Genomic DNA, 27,473 nt, shown 5'->3' with positions numbered 1-27,473 from the left:
TATGTCATGTTTTATGATTTTTTTTCTTTTAAACATCTTCATCGGATATATTTTCAGCATAATATCTTTTTTTCATCTCTTTTGTTATGTCATAGATTTATCTAGCCACTTACTGATGCTACCCAAGTCACAATAGTCTCAAGAGATTGCGTTAGTTGTGCCCTTCTAGAATTGCTTTGAGACAACTTATTTAGGCTCCTAATAATTAATTCTATTAATGTTTCACTCTTTTAATCTCATTTAGTTCTATTATGTGGAGGGTTTTGTGGTCAATCTTCATGGATTTGTGAATTATTTCTAAGAGGATTAGGTTTTGCATTTTCTATATTACCTAATAGTCAAACAATAGTATTTAAAAAACTAGACAATGTTAAATAAATTTGATTAAAAAACATTAAAAAAGATAAGATATAGAAAAAACAATGGTTAAAATGCATAACTCTTCAACAAATTTGTGATTTTTGATGATATACAGGCATTTTTGGCATCATTATGTATTGACAATAATTTTAAATTATTATTTTTGCAATCTTCAAGCAAGAATGAAGATACCAAAATGGAAAGAATGGAGATAATTGAGGGATAACCCTCATGATTTTGGATTTATAAACTTTTTTCACATTGTCATTATAGTATAGTGTGATTGCACTATGTTTTTAATTATGTGATCACACTATTGTGTGATCATGCTATCAATTATGTAACAAAAAATTGTTGCACCTTTTTGGTAAATCTTTTCCCATACACCCTATTTTAGTGTGTGATGTTTAAGCAATCCACATCAAATCATCATGAGTCTTTGATCTTTTTTGTCAATTTTATGTTTTTTTTTTAATTTCATTATTTTCTAGGAACACTATATTTTATGATATTTATGTCCATATTTTTGTAGATATAGTCATTCAATAATATTTTCAAATTTTCACTTCTAAAGTTACACGAGTTCATCTCATAATGTAGGTTCTTCTATGTTTTTTATATTAAGTTGCAACCAAAACTAGGGGTTGACCTAGAATAACAAGTAGAAAAATAATAAAAAGTTACTTGTGGCACATAATCATGCTACTCCCTTTCATAATATCAAGAAACCCCACTTCAATGCGTTCCAATTTCTCCAACTACTACAACCTATAGCCTAGATAACATACAAATATAAACATTATACATAAACATAATAGAGTCCAAAATCATAAAATAATTGAGCCAAACTATGATAATAAAAAAATCTCATCTTGGAAGAGCATAGGAAATTAAAAACATCAAAAAAGAAATATAAGAACAAAGAGATAGATCTCTTTCTTCTCTTTGTCAAGTCTTTTGAGAAGCACATGAAGCAAATCATCCACAAAGAACTGGTACAAGGGGTTCATGTTGTGCACACCAATAGAGGCGACAAGTCCATCCTTCTCATCATGAAGGATATCAAGATTGGTGTTCACCAAGTGCATCAATTTGCTAGTAAAATCGACCATCTCATCAAACCTCTAATCTAGGTTTTTATGTCTTTTCATGAGTTTCTTGATAGTCTCCTCTAGCACATCCCTATCCTTAGAATATTCTTGAGCACCAATATTGGGAGATACCTAAGGGTTAATCCCATCACCTTTAGTATTTCTCTTTCCTTTATCATTTTTAAGGGTAGGTGAAGTAATGGTATTAAGGTCCCTATATATTTGCCCCTAGTATTGGCAATCTCTAAGGTGTTGGTTTTGCCTTTGAGAGTGTCACAAACATCGGGGTGCATAAGGATCAAATGGCTATCCAAAAGGCTACATTGACCCCTCACCTAGGGACCTTCACTTGTAATCTCATCTATATATGATGCAGGAGCATCCAGAGGTATAAGGGCAATCCTGTGTCACCCAAAAAAATGTACTTAGACTTAGTTTCTGTTTCATGTCTTTACATTTTTGGATACCCATTTGGGTCAAATAAAGGTTCCAACTCTCATAGTTCAACTATCAGTGTGCTAGAAAATCCTAAAAAAATAGGAGCATGCAATTTGGCCATCATTTTGGTGACCTAGAAGGTGTGAATTGGCCAAATGAATGTAATTGTGATTTAGAGCATTCCAGAAAAAGAATCAGGTCAAAAGGCCCCACGGTTTGAAAGTTATTGCAGTTTTTTGGGTTTTGGAGACCTCCTAAGAATGCTTCAAAGTTAGGTTAGGGGCATTTAATGACCTCGAAAAGGGCTGAAAAATGGGGGATGAGCAAAGCTGGTCCATAGGGCTATAGAGCGCTTCGAGATCTTTCTAGAAATATAAACGATTCATCAATCAGAGTTACAGTTCAAAAGTTATGCCTCTCGAAAGTTCAGTTACCGTTTCTAGATTCTTCTAGATTTATGCCAACTTCTATCGTAGCTTCCAAAACCTTCTATTTGGTCAGTGGATGCCTACTAGCTCTTTCTAGAATGTACTCCTAGTCCTTAACCCTTTGGGGTCTATTTAAGGAGATTTCTGGCATTGTAAAAGGCAGTTCGGAGTGGAGTTTGAGAGGAGGTACTGTAAGGAGAAATTATCTCCAGATTTATGCTATTATAAGCCCTTAGGGCATGTTTTGAATTTTATTTTTCTGTACTGTTGTACTAGCTTATTTTCTCAGTTAATATAATTTTCCCTTTTCTATTGTGTGCATTTTGTTCTTGGGTTGTGTCCCCATCACTATAATTTCCATGATCCACCTCCCACTTCCACCTCTTAGTAAGATTCTTACTCTATCCACTACTTATATATTTTTAACTAATGGTGCACTCCTACTAGTCCTTAGGGTTTCTCTACTTCAAATTATTCCTAGGTTTGAGTTATCTTGTCTTATCCACTTCAATATCAATATAAAAGCTAATAATATTCACATTCTTCTCCTTGATTATCTATTGAAGAATATAAGAGGGGATGGAATTAGGGCATTTGGACTCAATTGTTAAGCCAGTGTCTACCAAGATTCTGTATGCCTAAAACACACTTCTATTAGTCATTAAATCCAATATTTCTCAAGAATGAGGTCTCAAATGATGGCTCATAGCTCTCTATTCATGTAGTGCAAGGGTTTGTAATGGAGGCCCTAAATTTGACCTAGTTTGTGCTCACGTAAGTACACCATAAAATGAGAGATTCAAGGATCAAAATATGCGTGCAAAATGAAGGTGCAAGCTAATCTATATGATATCAATACAAAACAATGCAAGATTTAATCTATGAAAGAAAGATCTAAGATACTATGAAAATGAAAGGATGAAACTTCATGATGATGGAAGCCATGGATACATGAGAGAAGAAGACAAGAAGATAGAAGTTCTCCACAAAAAGCTTTAGTATTCAAACTCCTCCTTCAAAAATTGCTCTCCAAACTTGCAACATAACAATAGGCTAGAGTGTATGTATGTAAAATGAGGAGAGGGCTCTCCCTTATAAAAAAGATTGGATGATCAAGATTAGGAGGAAAAAAGATTTAATCAAGGATGGAGAAAGAATGATCCATGTGGAATAAATATCCACCAATGAGAAAATAGGAAAAGAATTAAATGTAATCCCAGTTAGAAATATGTGCATTTAAGTGTAGGAGAATTTTTTAATTTCTATTTATTTTATTTCCTCTTTAGGTGTGGATTTATTTAATTAAAAGGGAGAAAGTTCTTTTATTTAAATAGGAAATATTTAATTAAATTAAAAGAGGGGTTTTCCTCTTAATTAATTAAAAATGGATGAATTATTTAATTAAAAGAGAGGTTTTCTTTTAATTAAATGGGGACATATTTTATTTAATTAAAAGGGAGATTTTCTTTTAATTAAATAAGACTTAGGAAAAAATGATCAACCTTAGAAGAATAAATAATCAAATTTGATCAAGGGAATTTATTTGAATTGATTTAATAAAATATTGCAAACCATTGATTCAAGAAAATGATAAATTGAATAATAGGGGCCCATAGTCTAGGAAACCATTTTAGGGAGCATACATTTGCCACATTTTGACTAATGTGTGATCGATTTGGGAACACATGTATTCAAAGAAAGAAATTGAAGTGTGAGATCGATTTGGGATCACAAAACAACCCAGATGTGTGGTCGATTCAAGAACACATAAGGACAAAGAATAAAAATAAATTTTGACTTAAATAATGTTGAGGATAAAATTGATAAAACTAAATCAAGGATTGAAGTTGATAGGTACTGGCCTGTCATGATCAAAATCAAAATTAGATAGAGGAGAAACAACAAATTGATAAATTTGATCAAATCAAACAAAAGATAAAGTTCTTGATGTAAGATGAAAGATATAAGAATCACAGAACCAAGGTAGACCATCAAGCATGAAATTTTATGCCCCAAATGGGAATTAGATGAAAATATTTGGGGTAAAAGCAAATGGAAGGTAGAAATTATGAAGATACGGAAGGAAACAAAAAGAAGAAAATGTAATGCCCCAAAATCAATCAACTATTTAAGATAGAAACTTTGATTGAGATCATGAAAGAAGATAAGGAAATGAAGATCAAAACATGACCATGGTTGATTAAAAGTCCACAAGAAAGATGAAGGGAAAACCCTCTCAAACTCATAATGTAACCTAAAAATACAAACTAACATGAAGTCTAATAATGCAAGCTACATGAAAATGCAACGGTGTACTTGCAACAAAGAAACTGTAACATTGGGTTTTATGTTCATCATTCATTAGAGAATGTAAAGGAACTTATTTTCATCACTGGGCCATTATTAATGGGTATTGGAAAGTAACACAATCATCACCAGTCACAAGTGAAACTATGAAGATATGAATGTGATTTATATTAGGTTGGAATGTGGAAAGATTCTAACATAAGCATCAAATACATAAAAGGTCAAGATGATTTTGATGTTAGCTTACCCAATTTAATGTAGCAAATAAAACATATGCCTCATCAAGGCATAGATGCCAGGATGACCATAAGAATGGTTATGCAAAAATAGTCAAGGATGATGCCTCAAATCTGTGAAGTGTTCCAAGGGGACAACAAGAGACACTCTAGAGTTTCAAGACCATAACCACAAGTAGAAAGAAAATAAAAATATGCCCTATGACCCAAGTCTTCTAGCTATGCATCCTTGACAGACTTAGGAACAATGACGCTCAATTTAAATCAATAATAGTTAGCACACAAAAAAAAGATTATGACATAGCTCAACATTAAGTGTTTATGTTTAAAAATTTAATTCTATTAATTGATACTGAGTTCTAAGGATAAGGATCAAATGCTTGCAGGTAGGTAAGATCACATGATGAAACTAGGTAAGACAAAACTGATAAGTGTTGAAAAACACTCAATATCAGGGGTTGTATTGAAAAATACAATTAAGGTAGTTTTGAAAAACACCACTTGTGAGGTGTCCTAAAGACTAATGCATCTAGGAGATCAAAGCTAACATAGTTATGCCCCATAGAAAAAGATCAATTCCAAATCAAGACAACAAGGACAAGGCATGATGGAGAAAGGCTAAGTGTTGAGGACATGCGCTAAGAAACAGGGGTGCAAAGGGCTCAAGTAGCGCCCATTTTCAAGTTTTCACCACTTGGATTTTTTTATTTTTTTTAAAAATTTGGAATATATAATTTTTTTGAAGATAAATCAAAGCACTTATCCCTAAGATGATCATTTTTTTCAGGACATTTTTCATTTTTTTGAATTTTCACAATATATCATTTTTATGGATTTTTTGAAATATATGATTTTTTTTTGTATTTTGTCAAGATCAATAAATACATAAAAAGATTCCCCCAAAAGGAATGAGCATTACTTCCAAGCAAGACAACATCATTAGTCCCAATGTCTAGCAAGGTAGATGACGTGATGGAGCAACAAGCTGGTGGATATGATGGATAAGCAAGGAGTGTATGAAGCAAGTCAAAGTGATCTTCAAGGACTGAATCCTCAAGAGTACCCAAGCTAGGGAAAAATTGTCATGTAAAGCACATGTGGATAAGAAATGAAAGGCCAACATAGGATAATTCATGAAAGCATAATGTAAAAGTTGGAAAGATGCAATCCAAAGGAGTAGACATGTCAAGAGGCTTCATAGCATCACTTTTTATTCTTTTTTATTAGATGAAGACCAAAGGGGTAAATGGGAAAAGGATAGAGAAAGACTAGAATGAATGGAGGAAAATAGATATGAAGGCTAAATATGAAAGAAATGAAAAAAAGATCATCATAAGATAGCTCAGAAGATAACCAAATGTTTGTGTATAGGTCAACATTTTCAAGAGCAAAGAGGACATATGTGATAGATGGATTAGGGAATATCTACACATGATGCTTGTTTTCCAGGTTTTCATCATGGTACTTATCCAAGGTGCCACAAGAAGTGGTTTTCACAATAGGATGAATTTACTTCTCTTTACTCTTGCACCAAGGCATTTATTTACCAAGTTTTCATCGAGGTACATTTTCATTTTTTTAAAAAAAATTCTTCTTTTTTTTGTTTCAAATTTTGTTTTTCTATTTTTTTTGAAATTTTTGGAAGAATTCAAGCTTTATTCAATTTATATAGTGTTCCTATAGGAAAGATGAGTCATGATAAGCTAAGACCATAGAAAGGTATGCTCAAATATACTAATAGGGTGATGGAAAGGAGATGGTAGATAATGTATATGGAGGACAAATTTTTATTCTTTGGAAAGATAAAAGGAATATGGATATGGATAATAGGTATGTATAGGCTTGAAATTATTGCATAAGGGTAGGTGTGAAAGTAGGCAAGATCAACATCGACACATAACTTTTAGAGTTCTGAAATGATGGAGTAATCATGGAGATATTTTGAGGTTTGGATGTATGAGGGAGTAAGAGAATTTTGGGAGGAGATGGATTGGAAGTCTTTGGAAGCTTCGTAGGAAATTTTTTAGAAGAAGATCGAGTTGAAGCCTTTGGAAGCTTGAATGCAAACTTTGAAGTATTTTCAATATTCAAGTCTTTCAAAAGAGACTTGGGAATCCATATAGCTTTAGATTTTTCTTTTCCTTTGGATGCTTTAGAACACATTTCTTCAATGATAGATTTAGGAGCCCATATTTACTTTGATTTAGCTCTTTAGATAGTACACCTTTGTGGTCTCTTGAATAATTGTTCTTTTTTTTCATTCACATGTCGATTAGATGGGACATAGTGATATTCATTTTTAAACGGATTCTTCTGTTTGTTCTTAAATTGATCATCCAAATTGCTTCCAAAATACTTGGGATTTGTGGATAAATAAGGATTATATGCTTGGTTCATATAGATAGATGAATGATGATTCATCAAGGATGAGTGTCTTTGTTGATCTCAAGGTATAATAAGAGAGCTAGGAGATGAGATAGGAGTGAAAGTACAATATGGAGGAACATAAGGTCCCAATATAGATGGAATGTTTGAAGGCTTTATCTTTGATGTATAAGGACCATAAATAGATTTAGGAGATGCAAAGGGATAGTGAATAGGGATATTAGCACCTTTAGAGTGAGAAATGTGACCAAGGCCATCAATAGACTCATGAGTATCTTTGATAGGAGAAACACATTTAATAGGAGTATTTGAAGCTCGAGCATAGTTTTGAAGTGAATATGGAGAAGTAGAAGAAGAAGGTGGAAGACTCTAATCTTGAAAAGTTTCTTTGGATAAACTAGGCATAGAACTTTGTTCACAATTTTCAGTAAGCTCAAGGGAAATAGTGGAAGTAGTATCTTCATTATACTTACAAGGTGGATAAGACATAGAATATGAAGGGATGACATTTGGAAGAAGATGAAGGGGTGCTTGATCTTGATCTTTCTTGATATTTTTTTAAAAATCTTTTTAAGAGTCCTCTTGACATGGATCAACTTCTAAGGACAAGGGGGTATATGAGGTTTGCATGATAGGATCTTGAAGGGGTAATGACGGACTAGCTGAAGTGGGCATAGTAGACATAGTGTAGCATAAAGGTTGAGGACATTTAGTATTAGAAGCATCTTCATTACATAGGTCCTTAGGAATTTCAACATCAATAATTATGTCATCAATAAGATATTGAATTATATGTTCAAAGGCAATATAATCTTCAGTTTGATGACCTTTGCATGTATGGTAGCCACAATAATGATCATCTCTCCACCAATAAGGTTTTACCTCAGGTTCATAAGGTGTAGAAAATTTGTATGGTAAAGTAATGATTTTTTTGCAACTAACATCTGAAAAACCATGTCATATAAAAAACCCAAAGGAGTAAAAGTTCTCTCAAAAGTATGTCTAGGTCCATTTTTTTCATTCTCATCTTGATCAAAGATAGGCCCATCCTAAAATATTAACATATTCTCAAAGGTGTTATTACTCACTTTCTCTCTCAATGGGTCTTTGGATCTATAAGATGAAGACAATTGATGTCTTGGAGTAGAAGATGTAGACCTTGAAAAAGAGAAACTAGTAGGTAAGTCTAGATATTTTTTAATGGCAGAGGAGAACTCATGATCACCTAGACTTGATTGAGGTTTGGTAGCACAGGGTTTGAAGCCCATAGTGGTTTTGAAAGAATATAAAAGAAAATAATCCTTTAAGGCTCAATTTGAATGATGTGTCCCCTTTTGTTCAAAGTGGGAAAGGTTATAAACATTCAAGCACATCAAACACACCAATAATCTATTCAAGTTTCTATAAGGATGCACAAGCTCAACTAGGGGATGTCCTCGATATACACAAGGTACGTGAGGCCCAAATCCATAGATGAAAGAGAATACTACAAAATAGCCAGGAGGAAATGGTAACCCAATCTCTACCTTCACTACCCAAAGGTATAAAGTTCTTTGGGGCTTACCCAAGATTGACAATATTGCTACTTCCAAGAGACTTGTCTTTAGATTCAAGTCACACTATTTATACTCCATCGGAACATGGGAGTTGAAGTCATCCCCTAGAGTGATCACTTCTCTAGATAGACCCGCTAAAAGAATAAAAAATTCAAGATCCCTTATTTATGTTCCCCTCAAACTCCTTAATAAGGATGAAAGAAGAAAACATCAATAAGAAAATTCTTGGGGATTAAAATGCAAAAGTGGTCTCTTATTTTAAGCTCAAATCCAAATGTGAATGACTCATTTTAAGCCCTTTTTTCAATTTTAGGAAGGCACAACAAAAAATTTGACAAAAGAAAAAAATATATTTTACAATGAAAAGAACACAATGATCACTTTTTATAATTCAAATGGGAGGGTTTAGAATGTGTGCACCTTGATTTCATGCTTTCCAAAATTTTCCATTTTTTGCTCTTTAGACCTCCAAGTTGCCTTGGAAAACTTTGATAATTGTAGTGCTGCTTGTCTAATATGTTGCCACCTTGCAAAAAGAAATTTAGATCAAAATACCTAGCCATTTGGGAAATATGATCAAATCTTTCAGATGTAGGGGTTTTTGTCTCCAAACAAATCCATACAAGGGGGTTAGAAAACTAGCAAGTAAAGGTGGGTTACCCAATGGTGGGTGCAAAAAATGTGTGCCTAAAATGTCAACACACTTCCATGAGTCATTATATTCAAGATTGCTAAAGAATCAGGTCTTGAATGGTAGCTCATAGCTCTCTATTCATGGAGTGCAAGGGTTTGTGATGGAGGCCCTTAGTTTGACCTAGTTTGTGCCCATGCAAGTACACCATAAAATGAGAGATTCAAGAATAAAAATATGCATCCAAAATGAAGGTGCAAGCTAATTTATATGATATCCATACAAAACAATGCAAGATCTAATCTATCAATGCAAGATCTAATCTATGAAATCAAGATCTAAGCTAATATGAAAATGAAAAGGTGAAACCTCATGATGATGGAATCCATGGATGCATGAGAGAAGAAGACAAAAAGATAGAAGTTCTCTACAAAAAAAATTAATATTCAAACTCCTTCAAAAATCACTCTCCAAGCCTAGAACATAACAATAGCCTAGAGTGTGTTTGTGTAAAATGAGGAGAGGGCTCTCCCTTATATGGAAGATTGGATGATCAAGATTAAGAGGCAAAAAGATTTAATCAATGGTGGAGAAAGAATGATCTATGTGAAATAAAGATCCACCAATGAGAAAATAGGAAAATAATTAAATAGAATCTCACTTAGAAATATATGTATTTAAGTGTAGAGGAATTTTTCATTTTAATTTATTTTATTTCCTCTTTAAGTGTGGATTTTTTTTTTCATAGATAAACAGCCGAAGCATAGATTAATTATTAATTAATTATTTTTATGTGTTAAAAAAATTCAAACCCAAGACCCCCACAGGAGAGGCTCACAAACTACCATTCTATTGTAGGTTCTTGCCTAAGTGTGGATTTATTTAATTAAAAGGGAGAATATTATTTTAATTAAATAGGAAATATTTAATTAAATTAAAAGAGGGGTTTTTCTCTTAATTAATTAAATGTGGATGAATTATTTAATTCAAAGATAGGTATTCTTTTAATTAAATGGGGACTTATTTTATTTAATTAAAAGGGAGATTTTCTTTTAATTAAATAAGACTTAGGACAAAATGATCAACCTTAGAAAAATAAATAATTGAATTTGATCAAGGAAATATATTTGAATTAATTAAATGAAATATTGCAGACCATTGATTCAAGAAAATGATAAATTTAATAATGGGGCCCATAGTCTAGGCAACCATTTTAGGGTGCATACAGATTCAACCCTTGTGAGTTACCATGACACATAGGCTTTGTATGAAGCCTTAGCCTTTGTGGAAAGCCTATGTTTTTTCATGTGAAGCTAAAAACCACATGGATTCACATGAAGGCATGTTGAGGCTTCATTCAAACCCTAGGCTTTGAACGAATCCTTTAATAATCATTGTGCCCACTTTTCATTTGATTTATTCATGATGAAAAGTGGGAAGCATTACTATGGTCCAACCTATGGGAGAAGTAGAAATTGAGGGCAACAAGTTGGAAGGGATGACCTAAACATGAATGAGTTGGCAGGGACAAAGATCCCTATTAAATTATAGATGTGGGACATGAAGGATTGGTGCAACACAATATAGAACTTTCCCTCCTTCCTTCTCCTCCTAGCTTTTAGAATATCATCCTACATAGGATGTAGGAGAAGGCAGTGTCCTAATTCCTAAGGTGATTCAAGATAGGGAAACAATTGTAATATAAAATTTTTAATTTACCTTACAAAATAAAGTAACACATTATAGAATAACATACCTCATCCCATGGAGCTAGAAGAGATTCTCCTTCATCAACACCACACATATGAATTGACTCTTCATCAAGGTGAAAGAATTTACTCGGGTTGGCTTTGTTTGAAACCCTCATTTTCTTATGTAATTCCATGCCTTCATGGGAGATCCAACTAGTTCTAGAAATAACTTCTTTATTAATCTCAAACAAAATTCCATTAATAAACTAGTCTTTCTAGGAGTTGACAAATGACATCAATACACTCTCATCATATCATTCAAGACATATTATGGAAGAAACAAGAACCCTCTTACATAGATAAGTCTAAGATGGTTCAATATTTTTTATGGAATCCACCATATTGCTTGGATTATTACACATAAGATTAGCACCCATATTTACACTTCCTCTAATTCAATAACCAAACCCTCTAAGTATTCTAACTTAACCCCATGTTCAACAATGAAAAAACTGTAGAGGTTGATGGAGTACTTTTTTATCCATTATTTAAAAATAAAATAGACCATTACAAAATAAAATTTAGTGGGAATAATTCCCACATTAGAAGTTTCTTTTACATGGGAAAAATACACAATCAACTATGAGTAAATACTCCATTTGGTGTGCCACCATAGTAAGAAATTATGACGGCTAATCATTATTAAATAAGCTCATCCTCTTTTTACTTCCATAATTCCTTTGTATCATTTCTTGGATATTGTATTGATGTTTTAATAGAAATTTTTTAATAAAAAATACACTATAAATATGATAGAGGGTTATCATAAATTTTTAACCACCACTTTCAAATTTAAAAACTTCCCTCATCGCACCTGAAAGGTGACCATCCTAAAGAGTCCATTATAATATTGCAACATACATGTTAAGTTTACTAATCCCACTTAATTGTCTTTTATCACTTATGATAAGGGTTTGAATATAAGATAGGAAGCCCTCTATATTTCTTCAAATTTGTTAATCCAAGGTGTCATGTTTGTATGCAACAAGAGTGTTGTCCACTTAGTTCCCTTTATGATAGATATGTTGAATGACAACATCTTGTAATATTTGAATTAAATTCTTAATGTAATTAATCATTGTAGCCACCTTCCAACTAATTTTCTTTCAACTTCTGACCATCTAAATGATGAGATGTGAGTCACCATCTACCACCATTTAAGTAAACCCATTGAATTGACACTTTTAATTACCTAAACAAGGCCCATAGCCTCAACAACATTTCTAAAATTCAGTCCACATCTTCCCACATACACCATTATAGGTTTACCATGATCATTTCTTGTGATTCCCATAACATCCATAGAGTATCCACAGGATCGTCCTCCAAAGTGGAGTTTGAACCAAGATGTTGGAGGGGGTTTCAATTTAACATTATTTCTAGCAACAATTTAAGAAATGTCAACTTGGAGACCAAAGAGGGTAGGCCCTAATTATTCTCTACAATGTGATAACATCTAGAGGGATGCATAGGATGAGATTTGTATTTCCAAATGGGACAACACTCCTTTATGATATTCAATAAATCTATAGATTGGTCATAAGCGATAGTATTTTTCTCTAAAGATGTGATTGTTTCTTTCCTTCCATAGGTACCAACACACATAAATAGATAAAATGTTGCACATGATTCTTAGGAGAGGGTGATCAAATAGTAATTTCCATTTAGAAATAAATTGTTGGGGGTCATAATTAAAGAATGAGGAAAGACCAAGTCTTTGCAGGATTCTTTCCCACACTATCTTGAAATAAGGATAGTGAATAAGGAGGTGAAAGATATTTTCCTCATTGCTACAAAGAGAAAAACAATTGACAAATTAGAATCCTTTATATTCATTAATGGAAAATATACTTCCATAAATAACTAAGAGCAAGATAAATTATCTTTCAAGAGAATATGTGGATTGCAAATATATTTATAAACATCAACATTGTCCTCTCACCCTATAATGATGTGATAGTTTCATTTAATAGTAAACTTTCTAGAATAATTCAAACCCCAAATGGTACTATCCTTTCTAGGAAAGTGAGGGATATGAAACCTCTTGGTAATACCTTGAATCTCTAACACAAATCTATTAAATTTTTCATCATACACATTCAAGGATAACTTATGCTATTTTCCATTATTATGCACATAATTCTTAAGTCTCCAACCATATAAGGAGGTACACATATTTTTGGTTGGGCTGAAGGAGGAATGAATAAGAGGGTTACATCCTATCCAATTGTCTTTCCAAAATATAATACTGTAATTATTCCCCATGATCTATCCCACCCCCTTCCTTAGAAGTTTTTGACTTTGGTCCACATTAGTCTAAATATTTGATCTGTTAGGGAGGTGATTATTGTAGAAATCATAATCAAAGGAAGGATCCTTTAATTATTTAATTCATAAGATTTTTGCATGATCTAGTATCATTTTAAATCATCCTTAATCTTACCTTATCCATGAGAGACCTATTCATGTCACTGATTCTATTTAGATTTCATTCCCTAGGGCTTTGGGTTTTTAGACTTTGTCCCTGCTAACCAAGCTCATCTAAGACTTCTCATTAGTACCCAACCATAAGAAGTTGTATTGAATTTTATCTATGAAATTCCTAAGTATATAAAATATTTTACACAAATATATGAAATAGACATGTATACCATTGAGAGAGGATAAGCTCCCCTCATTACTTAGAGAATTTCCTTTCCAACTTGCAAGTGTTCTCTCTATGTGCTCCAAAATTGTGTTCTAGAACTAGGAGGAAACATCCTTAATGGTATGAATGAAGCCAATATATGTGTCATGTATAAATTATACCACATGATTAAGCTCTTAGGTTAGCTTTCTTTTCAAGTCCATTTCCATGTTAAAAATAAATTTAAGTTTATCTTTTGCTAAGTGATGTGTTTACCGAAGACTTCAACACATTAGTTCAAGAGCTCTTTTAAAATCCTAACCTCTCTTATTGATGACAAGCCATAAAGGAAGGTCTAATTAAAAAACTATTATAGAGATTCAAGGGCAAAAGTATGGGCTGGCTTGATCTCCTTGATCCTTCCCTACTATGCTAAAGCAATAAAGTTTGGGCTGGCTTGATCTCCTTGATCCTTCCCTACTATGCTAAAGCAATAAAGTATGGGCTGGCTTGATCTCCTTGATCCTTCCCTACTATGCTAAAGAAATAAAATTTTCCCCACTATAACCACCTTAGAGAGAATCTTAAATTGACCATCTTACAAAGATTAATAGGTATAAAGTCTTGCATTTTAGTGGGCTCTTAAAATTTAGATACAAGAATATTATAGGTCTAGTTTACTTCTCTCGAGATTCACCCTCTCATTACAAAATCTTCGGTACCATGCACTAGGTCATACTTAATGATCTACTTAATGATTTTTGAGAGCTCCTAAAAGAAATACAAGGGGAAGTCATCCAATCCTAGAGATTTAAAAGCTCAGGTATAGAAAAGATAATATTTTAAATTTCTTCCTTGTTGACTTTCTTAATAATATTCTAATTCATGTCATCATCAATAATAGAGTAATGGCCCACAATAATGTCTCCTTAGTATTGGGATCAAGAATTTGGGGCTAGGCATTCTAAATATCCTAAAAGTAATTAGTTTCCCACATTCCTAAATCATATTCCTCCACCAACTCCCTATTATTTCTATCAAGTAATTTAGTTATAGACTTGTTTATTTTGTTATGATTGGAAGAAGATCTATGGAATAAAGTCATTTTGCTATCACCTTCTGTGAACCATTAAATATGGGATCTTAGTTTCCAATAAATGTCTTCTCTTTCTACAAAAAACCTCTATTTGGCATGTGATTCTTGTTCTTCTCCTTGTGTGATTTCAAAGTTATCCATATTGGCCATAGCACTCTAAAGGATATCCAATTTATCTTTGATATCCTTCTTTTGTATAAAAATATCTCCAAAGGAAGATTTACTCCATCCCAAAAATTATTTTTTGATATTATCCAATTCTCTCACAATAATAAATATGGAATTTCCTTAAACCTTTTGATTTGACCACCTACGATCATAGTCTTTGAGTTGAGGGTGAGAATTCCACATTATCTCAAATCTAAAGGGCCTCCTCCTTGATGGCCAATTAGATGACCAACCAAAAAAAGCATGGAGTGATAAAAAAATTATTCTAGGGAACACTCAAAGGGTGGTGAATGTGAGAACCTCCAATTTTAGCATTATGAGCACTATGTCAAGTCTCGTTTGGATAAGATTATGGCCTAACCTATTATTGGAAAAAGTAAAAGGAGCTCCATGGAGGTCAATGCCCATGAGATCATTTTCTCTCAAAACATTTACAAGGTCATACATGTTATCCAAGTAGTCTTCTAAGCCACCCAATTTTTTTGAGGGAAAAAGAGGGTGCTAAAATCCCCACCACATATGATGTTTTCTTTTCCATGAAATCTTATAGCATGAGAATATTCTCCCATAAATGAAGCTTAACTTCCGAAGTGTTGGAATTATAAAAATCCAAGAGAATCCAACTACCATCATTATCAGTAAACTCCACAATTAGGAAATTGGTGTTTAAAAATATTTCCTTACCTATAACTTTTCTAGGATCACACAACCTTGTAATTCTCTCAGAGGCACCTACTCTATCATTATAATAGAAAGGATCTTAAAATTCAGTCTAGTCATTTTAACCTCTTGAATGAGAATAATATCCACCTTATTTTCAAAAATAGTTTTCTTCAAGGAAATTATTTCTTATGGCTATTGAATCCCCTCAAACTCCATAAAATAAATTTCATTTCCTTTATTTCTAAGTATCTTCCTAGGTGAGTTTCCTCCCTTGAGAAATTTCTCATGTTGTCACTTTTGTACTAGTTGTTTTCCTAGGAGGTTTCCCAATTTTAGATTCTAACTCAATATCACCCTTCATTTATCCTTAGGGTTCCCTTTTAGACATTTACCAAACTTATGTTAGCATCAAAGGGGAAATGAGAGCTAAACAAATAACCACCAGAGACTTTTGAGATAAAAAATTTAGCACACATCTTCAATGATCAAAAGAGGCACCGTCAAAGAGCCATTGTGAGAGGTATAGTCACCCTAGTGTGGCAAAATACTCTCTTTTCTACTAGGACAAGAATCTCCTAACCTGAGCCCCTTTACTATAGGTTATTCATTAACCTAAGATAATCTATTCACTATGTCATCCATTTATCCCAGTGCCAAAATAATAATAGAGGGTATGTGTTGGATCATGGTGGGCCAAAAAATGGAAATGTGGAATAAAAAATATTCCAAAAACATCCAAAAGAGATTTGAAATTTGATTTGACTTTTTTCCCCACACTTAATACCATAGAAAAAAAGCCTACCATAATATATCAGGTATTTGATATATTGCCTACCGAAAGTCTACACATAGATTTTTGAAAAATCCAAACACTTATTTTGTCATTTACTATATTAATATAAAAATATTAATAATCTAAATATATAAAATAAATATATTATAAGTAGAAATATTGATATTAAAATATTTCATATAATCTATATTAGTGTAATATATGTTATTAATACATAATTATTAATATAATTATATTGTAAACATAATATAATTATCAAAAAATAAATATTATAATATAATTATATTATCAAATATAATATAATTATTATTTATGTAAAGTCATACTTGTTAGAATGTAAGAGTATATATATGGGATTAAAAACTTTGAGAAATCATCATGCAGATATAAAGAAGTATAAATCTTTGGTTGTTCTAATAAGGGACATGTTACAATTCACAATAAATGTGCATGTTGATTTGGGGAAGAGTATTTGTGGTGTAGAATCTAAATTACAACAAGAAAGAAGGTTTTGTTTTTTTAATCTAAATTATACATTTTATATTTTTTCCATATATTATAGTTAGACATTGGAATGTGTGGTATCATTTGAGTGACTACCCTTCCACTTGGCATCGTTGGATCACTGAGGCTAGCTTTTGCCCTTACTCAATGGGTCAGTCTTGTAGTCAAGCTCCCTTCTTCTTTTGGACTCAAGGACCAATTTTTGGCTTTCTTGAGGAAACATTTGCACACATCCATTACCTTTTGGGAGTCATACGCCCCATAGAAACTCTCTACTTTAGACTATCACTTGGATAATAGATTCAATCACAAGGTAAGAATTTTGGATTTTCTAGAGTGGTATCTCATTGATGGCTCATGCCCCCCTAGAAGAGAGTCTTCCTTGCCTTCCACCTAAGTTGGGAAACAAGAGCCCAAAGTCAATCCCAAGGAATAGTAAAGCTTCATAAGGTCTTTCTATCTAGATGTAGGTAGTCCTCATAATCATTGACATGTCTATTTCATAGAGTCTCTCTCTGAGATAGTGCCCATATCATTATGCCTTTTATGCAAGTTGAAACTTACCCTACAAGGAATTTTGATACCTTAGGACCATTATAGTTATGACCATCATTCATTGGGGCTTCAGTTGTTGGCTTCCCTATCATCAGTTAACAAACTTCTCAACCTTTCGGCACTAGGTAGGTGTCAACCCCCATACAACATCTTACAACTTTTTGAAGACCTGCTTTTTTGGTAAATAGTCACCCAGACCTAGTCATTATGACCTCCTTTGAGGACACACTCCTACTCCATAAGTTATAGAGCTATTTTTCTAGGTTCCTTAGAAAGAGTTATCTTGTACCCCTAGGTATTCTCTATCTACCTACATATGTCAATTTTTGTACAATTACCCATTTAAAAAAGTTTTTTCAAGCTTTTCCTTAGAGTATGTTGTGGGTTACCCAATGTGTTGTCTATCTTTTTACTTTTCTCACACCACATTGGAATTCAAACATTGGCTTGAGATATTTTCTCTACCCCATTCAGACCCCACTTTTTTGGGGACACCCTCTAAATTTAAACAGTAAAATCATAATTAAGATGGCTAACTTAGCCTATTCCATCCCTTTAGGACCAAAAAAGGGTAATACACAAATATTAACCTGTTGTCCATCAAATATGGCTTTCGGCCTAATCTTAGGCCCTGACTCACCCTCTGTGGATGAACGTTGTGGAGGAATTTGTAGGTTTTTTGGGCACTGGATTCTCACCAATATTTCCATTAATCAAGCCGACATTCTTGCTTCCACTTCAACCAAGATTGGATATCAAGTTAAGATGCATGGTCATGGGGTTGGCATCTACTCAGGTCAAGCTAAATATTTGCAAGAGTTATCATAGAATCAAGAGAGACTATACAAAAAATAGGATGAGTATTTTCGTTTGATTGATCATTTGCCCAATCTTATGGTTTATATCATTTAAATTTTTTACTGAACTATGATTTGAACCAATCCAAAAGATTTCAAGAAAAAAAAATTCACAATCAATGCAAATATTTGGTTAGTAGGCCAACCTAATTTAAGACCATGGATAAATATATTACCAACCTTAAAAGATTTATTATATATTAATCAAGAAATCAGGTTTTTGCTTGGCAAATGAAGCTGTGATATTGAAGTTTTCTTGTTTGATGTAGATATTGGTTAGTGATGAATGTTGAAGTTAATACTTCATGTGTGAAGTGTCATAATCATATCATTTGCATCTTGTGTCCATGTCAACTCAAGTTGTAATAGGTATGCAAGTTAAATCTATTAGTGAGGTCATTCTTAATAGGTTGAGAGGGATCTTTAATAGAATTTGAAGTCCAAATCTTCTAACTAGATAATTCTTAGAAAGATTTTGAAATCCCTTAAGAGGTTTTTCTTAATAGAACTTTAATTATATCTTTTAGCTAGGCTATTGATATTCTTAACTAGGTATCCCTTAAAAGATGTTTGTAATTGCTCCTAACATGAAGGATTTTATCACTATGCTAGTGGAGGATTATGTGAATGTAAAGGAAAATGAGAAGTCTAATATGCACTTATTTTACCATTGTCTTTTTCATAGATGTACATTAAATTATGATCTCATGTTTCCTCAAGCTTTCTATTGTGTGGTTTGACATACCACATAAACATGTACATTACAAACTTGACAGAATAGCACCACGAGTTTGAATTGAAGATGGTGTTTGTTGCATATTTGTTGTTGTATTTGCTTGCGCACATGGGCTTGACCTTGTACTTCATGATTGTGTCATTTGACAACTTCATTGAGCTTGAATAGATATAGGAGGAATCACACTTGAAGGAGTACTTGTTGATACAAAATGTTCATTTTTCCTCTTGTGGTGAGTTGGCTTCCATTTTAATTATCTCATCCAAAATTCATCACATGCTTCATCTTGTATGGGTGAACATCTCTGTTTCTTATAACTTTTTTGGTTATTAGATTCCATAGTTTGTATACCTTTAAATCATAATTATAACCAGAAAATATACACTTTTCTCCAAGTTATTGTATGATTTTATTCCCAAACCATCTGACACAAGTGCATATGCAACACATCCAAATACTTTCATATGATAGACACTATGTTTTCTATTGATCTATTCTTCTTTGAGAGTAATATTTCTCACACTCATAGTTGAACACTTTTTTGTTATCTATTTATTATATAGATTGAACATGATACAACTTCAACCCAATACTGATTTGGAAAACATTTGGCTTTCAACATACTTCTAGCCATTTCTATAATTGCTCTATTCTTTGTTTCTAATACCCAGTTTTGTTAAGGTTTCTATCAAGGTCTTTACAAGAATTTAGAAATTTATTTGAGATGTATTCACCACATTTACCCACTATGAATGTCTACATGATGAATGCTGAAATAGGATATTGCACTGTAACATAAAACCTCATAATGTGTTGTTGGATGCCAATTTCTACCCGAAGGTTGCAGATTTTGGTCTGGCAAAATTAACGGATAGGGAAGATAGCCATGTTTCTCTCCAGTGGTGTGGTCTATGAGAGCAAGCAGATCCAGCAAATTCTACCATCCAGAATAGGCGTCCAAACAGGTGGAAATGGGAGAATTCAGAAAGCTGAGAGGACTAGAAGATATAACAGATGACGAAGAGCATTCAATACAACCTTTCTCACCGGTCTTCCATGAGCAAAGTGATTCAAATGTTACAAGGCACTGTTGATATCGTTATACCCCCTCAACCTTTTCCATTTGATACACCAGTCCAATCAGTAGCCTCATAATCATCTTCTAGCTTGTGATGTCTGATCAGAGGTTGTAAAAATCTTTAAAACAAACAAAAACAAGACAATGCCATTCCTGTAAAGACCTCATAACAGAGGCAATTTAAGGTTCAGATTTGCAATATCAACGATGAATCCGTATTTGAGTCCACAAATTTTGTGCCCTGTTTACTCTGTTTTTCACTGTTTTTAAGTATCTACAAAGGTCACATTCGCAACATATCGTCTATGTCGCCTTTCTTAACTGTCACCATTGAAAGCGTATTAGCTTGTTATTTAAAGTATCATGTTAACGCTGCCAGAATATTTCTTGCTTTGAAATTGTGAAACTTCTACCATCAAGAAATGTATTAATATATACAGAATTGTTCTCTACTTTTGGCTGCAAACAGGGAAAGCACTGTTTAAGGAAGCATATGTGTTCATTTTATGTTTTATTGTTCTACTTCTATAATGCCACTGTCTTTGCTTTGCCAAAAAATATCGTCACGATCACTGAAATTGTGCGATGCCAGAAAAATAGAAATATGATGGGTGTCTCTAAATTGTAGGACATGCTCGAAAGGGGTAGCGAAACAGATTTTGCAGGGGTAATTACTTCATCCAAATTTCATTTTGTTTTGACTTCTTCAATTTAGTTAAATATTTTTACGAACTCATTCAATGTTCTTGAAATTAATTTAAACTATTATTATATAACGAACATTTCCACGTGGAAGTCAACCAAGTTAAATATCTGTTGGGAGTTACAGCCTCTTTGACGGCTTGCCACAAAATGAAAACAGGATGTTTTTGTATAATACGTAATAGATAATTTCTGCAGCTACGTTCATGCTTTACAGTGCCATTTGAGTAAGATGAAGCAAAGATTGTAAAGGAGAATATAGTGTCTTAACTGGTTTTGCTGATGAAAACACTCTTATAATTTTGCTGATCGTAATTTTCTGCTATTTGTAATTTAATCATTTTCAGTTATTTAAAAAATTATTCTTATTAAAATTTGAAGGATTTATTATTTTATATAATGGTTTTATTTCACTATTTTGTTTGATTTATTTTATATTGTTTCAAAGATAATATGAAAATTTAAAAATTAATAGTCACCATTTTTAGTGTTCACAAAATTGCTTTTAGAGAATAGTGTGATATTTTTTTTGTTAGTTTTTGAATTGTTCTTTTAGCATTATTTTCTTTATTGGGAATGAAACAAGATGAAAAAATCATGTCACAAACCATAGTATCTATGAAATTTAAGAATAAAATGTATTTAAAAAATATAGATTCATTTTTTTTTATTAGGTGTTGTCATTTTTCGTAATAGTATTTTCCATATCGTCTGAAACATTTCAAGAAAAATAAGACAAGAAATGATGGTGTGGCAGTTTATAGAGGCAATAGAGTGTCATTCACAAAAGACTAGTAATGTCAATCACATGAGAGGTCATTAATGACCACCCTGCTTAGTGTCAAATTTTTAACTAGATTTTAACATAAAATATGAAAGGCTTTAGATATTTTCACCTTAGGGCTATTGCACGCAACTTTACTGGCCCTCTATGCATGCAAATCAAAATTGCCCACACACAAGAAGGAAACCTTAGGCCCCAGTGATGAATAAGAATATCAAGCCAAAGAGGAAAATGACACTCAATTGTATTAGAGAATTGTCCATTGAAATATTTTGTACTTTTCTTTTCCAAATGTTTGCAGTGGATCAAATCTATATTCTATAGGGTTTTAGATTGATAGTAGAAAATAACTTGTGTCAACTAATTTTCTACATCAATTTTAAATTTGCTTCAATTTTGCAGGATGTTTTAGCACAAGGAGAGAGCATATTGGCAGCACAGTCACTTGTAGCAATAATGACAGTGTTGCACAATCACTAGATCTCAACATAATATTTGGCATGATAACATAAGCTTCAGTGCTTTGGAATGATATGGCAAGTGTTCATTGTTTGGTACTTAAAAGAAAACCCTCCTGATACATTTTGTTACTCACTATGAATTTAATTCTAATGTTTCTCTTGTTGCTGCTATATATTGAGCTATAAAACAACATGCATCACAAAGCAACATGAACCATTTCTTACATAAATCAGATTCATTTTTATATTTCATATTTCTTTTGCTCTGCTATACTCTAAGCCTCAGTTTTTTCTACTTGTTTATCTTAGTCATATGAATTATTTGTCTTGTTTATCTCATTCATATAAATTATTTGTCTTCTTCCAAAGGATAACAGAGAAAGATTTACTTATAGACGTTCCTTTTTCAAAGTGGGACTTTTAAATATAATTGTTGGTAGTGTTGGAATTTAGAAAGTAAATCTAATTGTCTGAAGCCTCCTTCTGATTGTACTCCTGGGCATCTCATTTACTTCCCAGCAGCTTGAAGGATGTAAGGAAACTCAGGTGCGAAAACAGCTTCCTACACTAATCTCTTAAGAGAAGTATGGTGCAAATCCTATTAAAATCTTTTACACTTACATATTCAATATCATGTAAACAACAATATTTCAACCAAGCAAGCATAAAGAAAATAGATAGGGAAAGAAACACATAACACAAAGATTTTATGGTAGGGAAAAACCTTTCGATAAAACAACCCCACCCCTCCACAACCTGCACAATGTATTATCTTCAACACAAGGTTACAATACACTTGCAATGCAAGTTCAATAGAGACAACAGAAGACACCAGTAGCAACTTGTAGTACCAACGATACACTTTCTCGCATCCCTAGTCTTTGCAACCCTAAAAATTCTTATAACATGCTCTTCACTTTTAGGGCTACTCCCAAAGGTAAACCGTACTAGGGTTTTATCATTTGAGTGTAGAGTACTCAAAATTATCAGTTGCCACATGTCCTCACCTATCATTGAATCTTCCTAACATAGCTCTTACATGTCATAGGAATCCATCATAACTGTTTTAGCCATGATCTCCTTATACACAATTCAAGATGCCGACACATCAACATTATTTGCAAAAAATACATTTTAAAAAACAAATAATAAGAATAGGAATTATCCAAGGTTGAGACCTCTTATTCCTAACAAAGGAGCTTGAGCATCTTGAGGATGTCAATAGGTCAAAATTAGTTGATGCTTAGAAATCTTATTCTTTGTTAAACCATAACTTAGCAATTAAGTTTTTGAAGCAGCTCTATCAACCACTTAGCAGTGACATTTCCTGACTTATAAATAAGGGAGAAGGCAATGTTCTAGTAGATGAGTAGACGAGTAGAGAAGCATATAGAAGATAGCATATAGTAGAGAGAAAATAAAACAACCTTCTTTTATTTCTGATTGAGTGTTTACAACAGTAGTTGTAGCTTAATTTTTTTTCTATCTATAGAGTAGTGATTTCTCTAGATTATTATAAAGCTCATAGAAGCTTGGTTGAACTTAGTATGTAGCCATTGAGTACTAAAGACTTTTTTTTTAGTAAAAGTAGTAGTTATTTTTTGTAGAATTTTATTTTTGTATTGCTAGTTGTAATCCATTTTGAATATACATGCAAGCAAGAAATTGCACATCTCTTCTCATGATTTGAATGTCTACATTTGAATATTAATTCCAATGTGCATTTGTTTGTTGGCAAAGATAGAGCAGCAATCTCTATTCTTATTTTGTGATTTGGGGTTTATTTTTATAGATTATGGGGGGGCTGGGGGGGGGGGGGGGGGGGGGCGGGTTAACATGACTAGTTTGTGGTGTTAACATTTTCCTGGCATTAACTGTTATGTTTTTTCTTTTTTCGAGTAACTTAGTTTCCTCTTTTGCCTATTAAGCTTAGTTCCTTCTATTGTTGAGTAGCTAGGTTATGCTTTTAGAAAGTTAACCCATTATCCTTTCATATATTATTTATCACATGGTATCATAGCTATTAAGCCCTTCATCCTAGTGAGTTCATGCATTTGTTTTCATTGGGTGTTTGAAGCTATTGTGCAAGAGACATGGCTAGAGACGAGAGAAAAGTTTGGTAGAAATCATCATCCTTTAATGGATAGAACTATCATGTTTGGGCTAGAAAAATGAAGACAATCATGATAGCTAATAATTTGTGGGATCTTGTGATAAGTGGTTTCATAGATACCACATACCATATTCAATTCATTGCCCTCACAAACAATCAGAAAACTCAGTTGAGAGAGACAAGAAGGAACCATGCTAAGGCAATGAGCATGATTGAAGCAGCCTTGATAGAGGCCTTGTTTTCAAGAGTACTAGTAGCTAGTTATTCCAAAGAATCTTGGGATATTCTTGAGACTACATTTAAAGGAGCTAATTAAGTTTGTGTTGTGAAGTTGCAAATGGTTTGAAGAGATTTTGAGTTCTTATCAAAGAGAGTGAATCTATTTCTAAGTTCAACACTAGAGTCTCTAGTTTGTTAAACCAATTGAAAGGTAATTGAGAAAATATTGGAGAACAAATAGTAGCACGAAGAAAATTTTGACGAGTTTACCTCAAAATTTTGATATGCTTGTGATTATCATTAAAGAGTCAAAAGACTTTTCTAAGTTGATAGTTGATGATTTGATGAGATCTTTCCATACTCATGAGCACCTTATTAATATATCATCAAATTCTTCTTAAGAGGTCACTTTTTGAGCTCAAACCAATGCAAAAGGTAGGGGGAGATGAAGAAACAACTCTAGATTTGGTTCTAGAGGAAGAGGACATGGTAACTTTAGACAAACAAATGTTGGAGGAGAAAACTCAGCAAGTAGCTCTCAAAATAGACCCTAAGGAAGAAGAAGAAATAATAGCTCTAATAAGAAAAATGTTGAATGCTATTATTCTGACAAGTTTGGGCATTATGAAAATGAATGCTAGAAGAAATTGAGTGACCAGCCACAACAACATGTTAATGTTGCAAATGAAAACATTGGAGAAAAAAAGATCAATACAACCTTCATCATGTGCAATATTGGTGAAAAAGGCAGCCCTAAAGTTTGGTATTTGGACATCTATTGAACTAATCACATGAGTGGTAATGAAAGTATTTTTTCTTTCATTGATAAAAATGATAGGTCTAAAATTAAGATGAGGAATAATGGAACTGTTCCAGTGGTGAGAAATGATTATGATCCACACCAACCAAGGTGAGAAGAAAGAAATTCAAAATGTTTACTTTGCCCCTTGTATAAAGCATAATCTAATGAGTGTTTGACAACTCATTCAAAATGTTTACAAAGTGTTGCTAGAAAATGAATAGTGTATCATTCATGTGAAATATGGGAGCAAGAAAGTTGTTGCAGAAATCCAAATGAGATATAACTAGATGTTTTGATTGAAGATTGAGACATGATTCAACTCCCAATCTATTGTTGCACCTCCCAAGAAAGTATGTACAATAGTGCAAAAGCAATCAACTTTTAGAACTATGATTGAATACCCTTCCAAGTTATGACATCTAAGGTATGGACCTCTTGGCTATGCTGGTTTGAATTTATTATCCAACAAAAGAATACTGGATGGTTTTCCAAGTGCTGGACTATCTAGTACCAACTATGAGGCATGCATTTTGGGTAAGCAACATAGATTGCCCTTTAATTTTGGTAATTCCAAAAGGGATAGAGCACCATTAGAGTTGATGCATACTAATTTGGCAAGCCATGTGCAAGTTATTTGGGGTTTATTTTCATAGTTTATGTGGTGGGTTAAAACAATTGGTTCACGATTTTAACATTTACTTAGTGTTTACTATATGTTTGATCTTTTATCAAGTAACTCAGTTTCCTCTTTTATTGAGCAAGCTCAGCTCCTTCTATTGTTGAGTAACTTAGTTATGCATTGAGAAAGTTTACTCCTTATCCTTTCATATATTATTCTTCATAGGTAGAGACCTCTATAGGATGTGCTCTCCCTTCTCATTATAAAAAAGGTAAATTAATAATTGTGAATGTGGCTAGCATATACCATAGACTAGACCAGCCATCTTTTTCCATCCAAGCTCATGATAAACATGTTCTTATTATTTCAGCTATCCACCATTGACATTGTATATGACTTCTTATACATTTATAATATATTTTTTTGTAAAAAGAATGGACTAGGCCTGTATCTACATAGCCCATATTGGTGTGTCTCCTCGGGCTTCTCTCTTCTTCTGTGTTATAGTTTTTAACTTGATATTAGAGACAAAGGGAGAGATCAAGGACAAGATTAAATTACTTTGATGGATGTACTTTTTAGTATTTATTAAATGTCCAACAGTGTTTACTAGTAAAATTTTGGCAAATAAATGACTACATTACCAAAAAAATCTATTCAGAAGGCTAAAAATTCTAGTCATGAGACTAAAAGTGATCAATTCTAGTAATGTTTTATAATTTATATTTATAACTGACTAAATAAATGACTAGGTTGGTCATCAAGTAAAATTACAAGGCTAGACAAAGATAGCTAACTAAATAAATGATCAAATAAATGACTAATACTTTGTCACTAAAAATTAGTCACCCAAACAAATGAGTAAATGAATGATCAATGTTTTTTTTATCATACTAACACATTCGTTAACCATTTTAAAACACATATTACTCACCAATGATTTTTTTATTCTAGCAATACATAGTTATTAGTTAACTTTCTCAAATCTCCTCTCAACTAATATTGAACTAGAAATGAATTCAAAAGCACCCCAATTTGCAATCAAAGTCCTCAAAATCTATTTATAAACTTGTAAAGAAAATAAAAACATCATGTACTCAAAAGAAAACTCGAAGTCTATCATTGCATATAAAAAAAGAATTATTATTTTTTATCTCAAAATATACTCTCTATTAATCAAATTAACATTATATAATAAAAATCTTTATAAAATATAACATTATTTTATTATTGTTACGTTTAACATATTTTAGTATTTAGTAAATAGTGAGAAACATTGTTTAATAAATATTAAACCTTGATATAAAAGTATTTCATAAAAAATAAAATTTATGTATCTAATAAATAGTGAGAACTAGTATTTTATAAATTTTATATTTAAAATAAAATAAAATAATAATAAAAATAATAATTCTTTACATGTTTCTAGATTGAATTGTGTTCTCTTTTGCATCAACATTTCATATCACACTCTGTAATCCATCATGAGGATGAATAATAGAGAACAAAACAAG

The 27,473-nt window shown here is 32.5% G+C and overlaps 1 pseudogene; it reads left to right on the top strand.

Annotated features, from left to right (window-relative positions):
* The window catches only part of LOC149558812 (rust resistance kinase Lr10-like), a 78,721-nt pseudogene extending 58,385 nt beyond the window's left edge, over window positions 1–20,336 (top strand).
* Window positions 20,337–27,473: the final 7,137 nt, after the last annotated feature.

Source organism: Cupressus sempervirens, chromosome 5 (genome assembly GCF_028749045.1).
Source record: "Cupressus sempervirens isolate cs-2001-9-10 chromosome 5, ASM2874904v1, whole genome shotgun sequence".
Lineage (NCBI taxonomy): Eukaryota > Viridiplantae > Streptophyta > Pinopsida > Cupressales > Cupressaceae > Cupressus > Cupressus sempervirens.
Note: the sequence above shows the minus strand (reverse complement) of the source record. Positions and strands in the feature narration are given on the sequence as shown.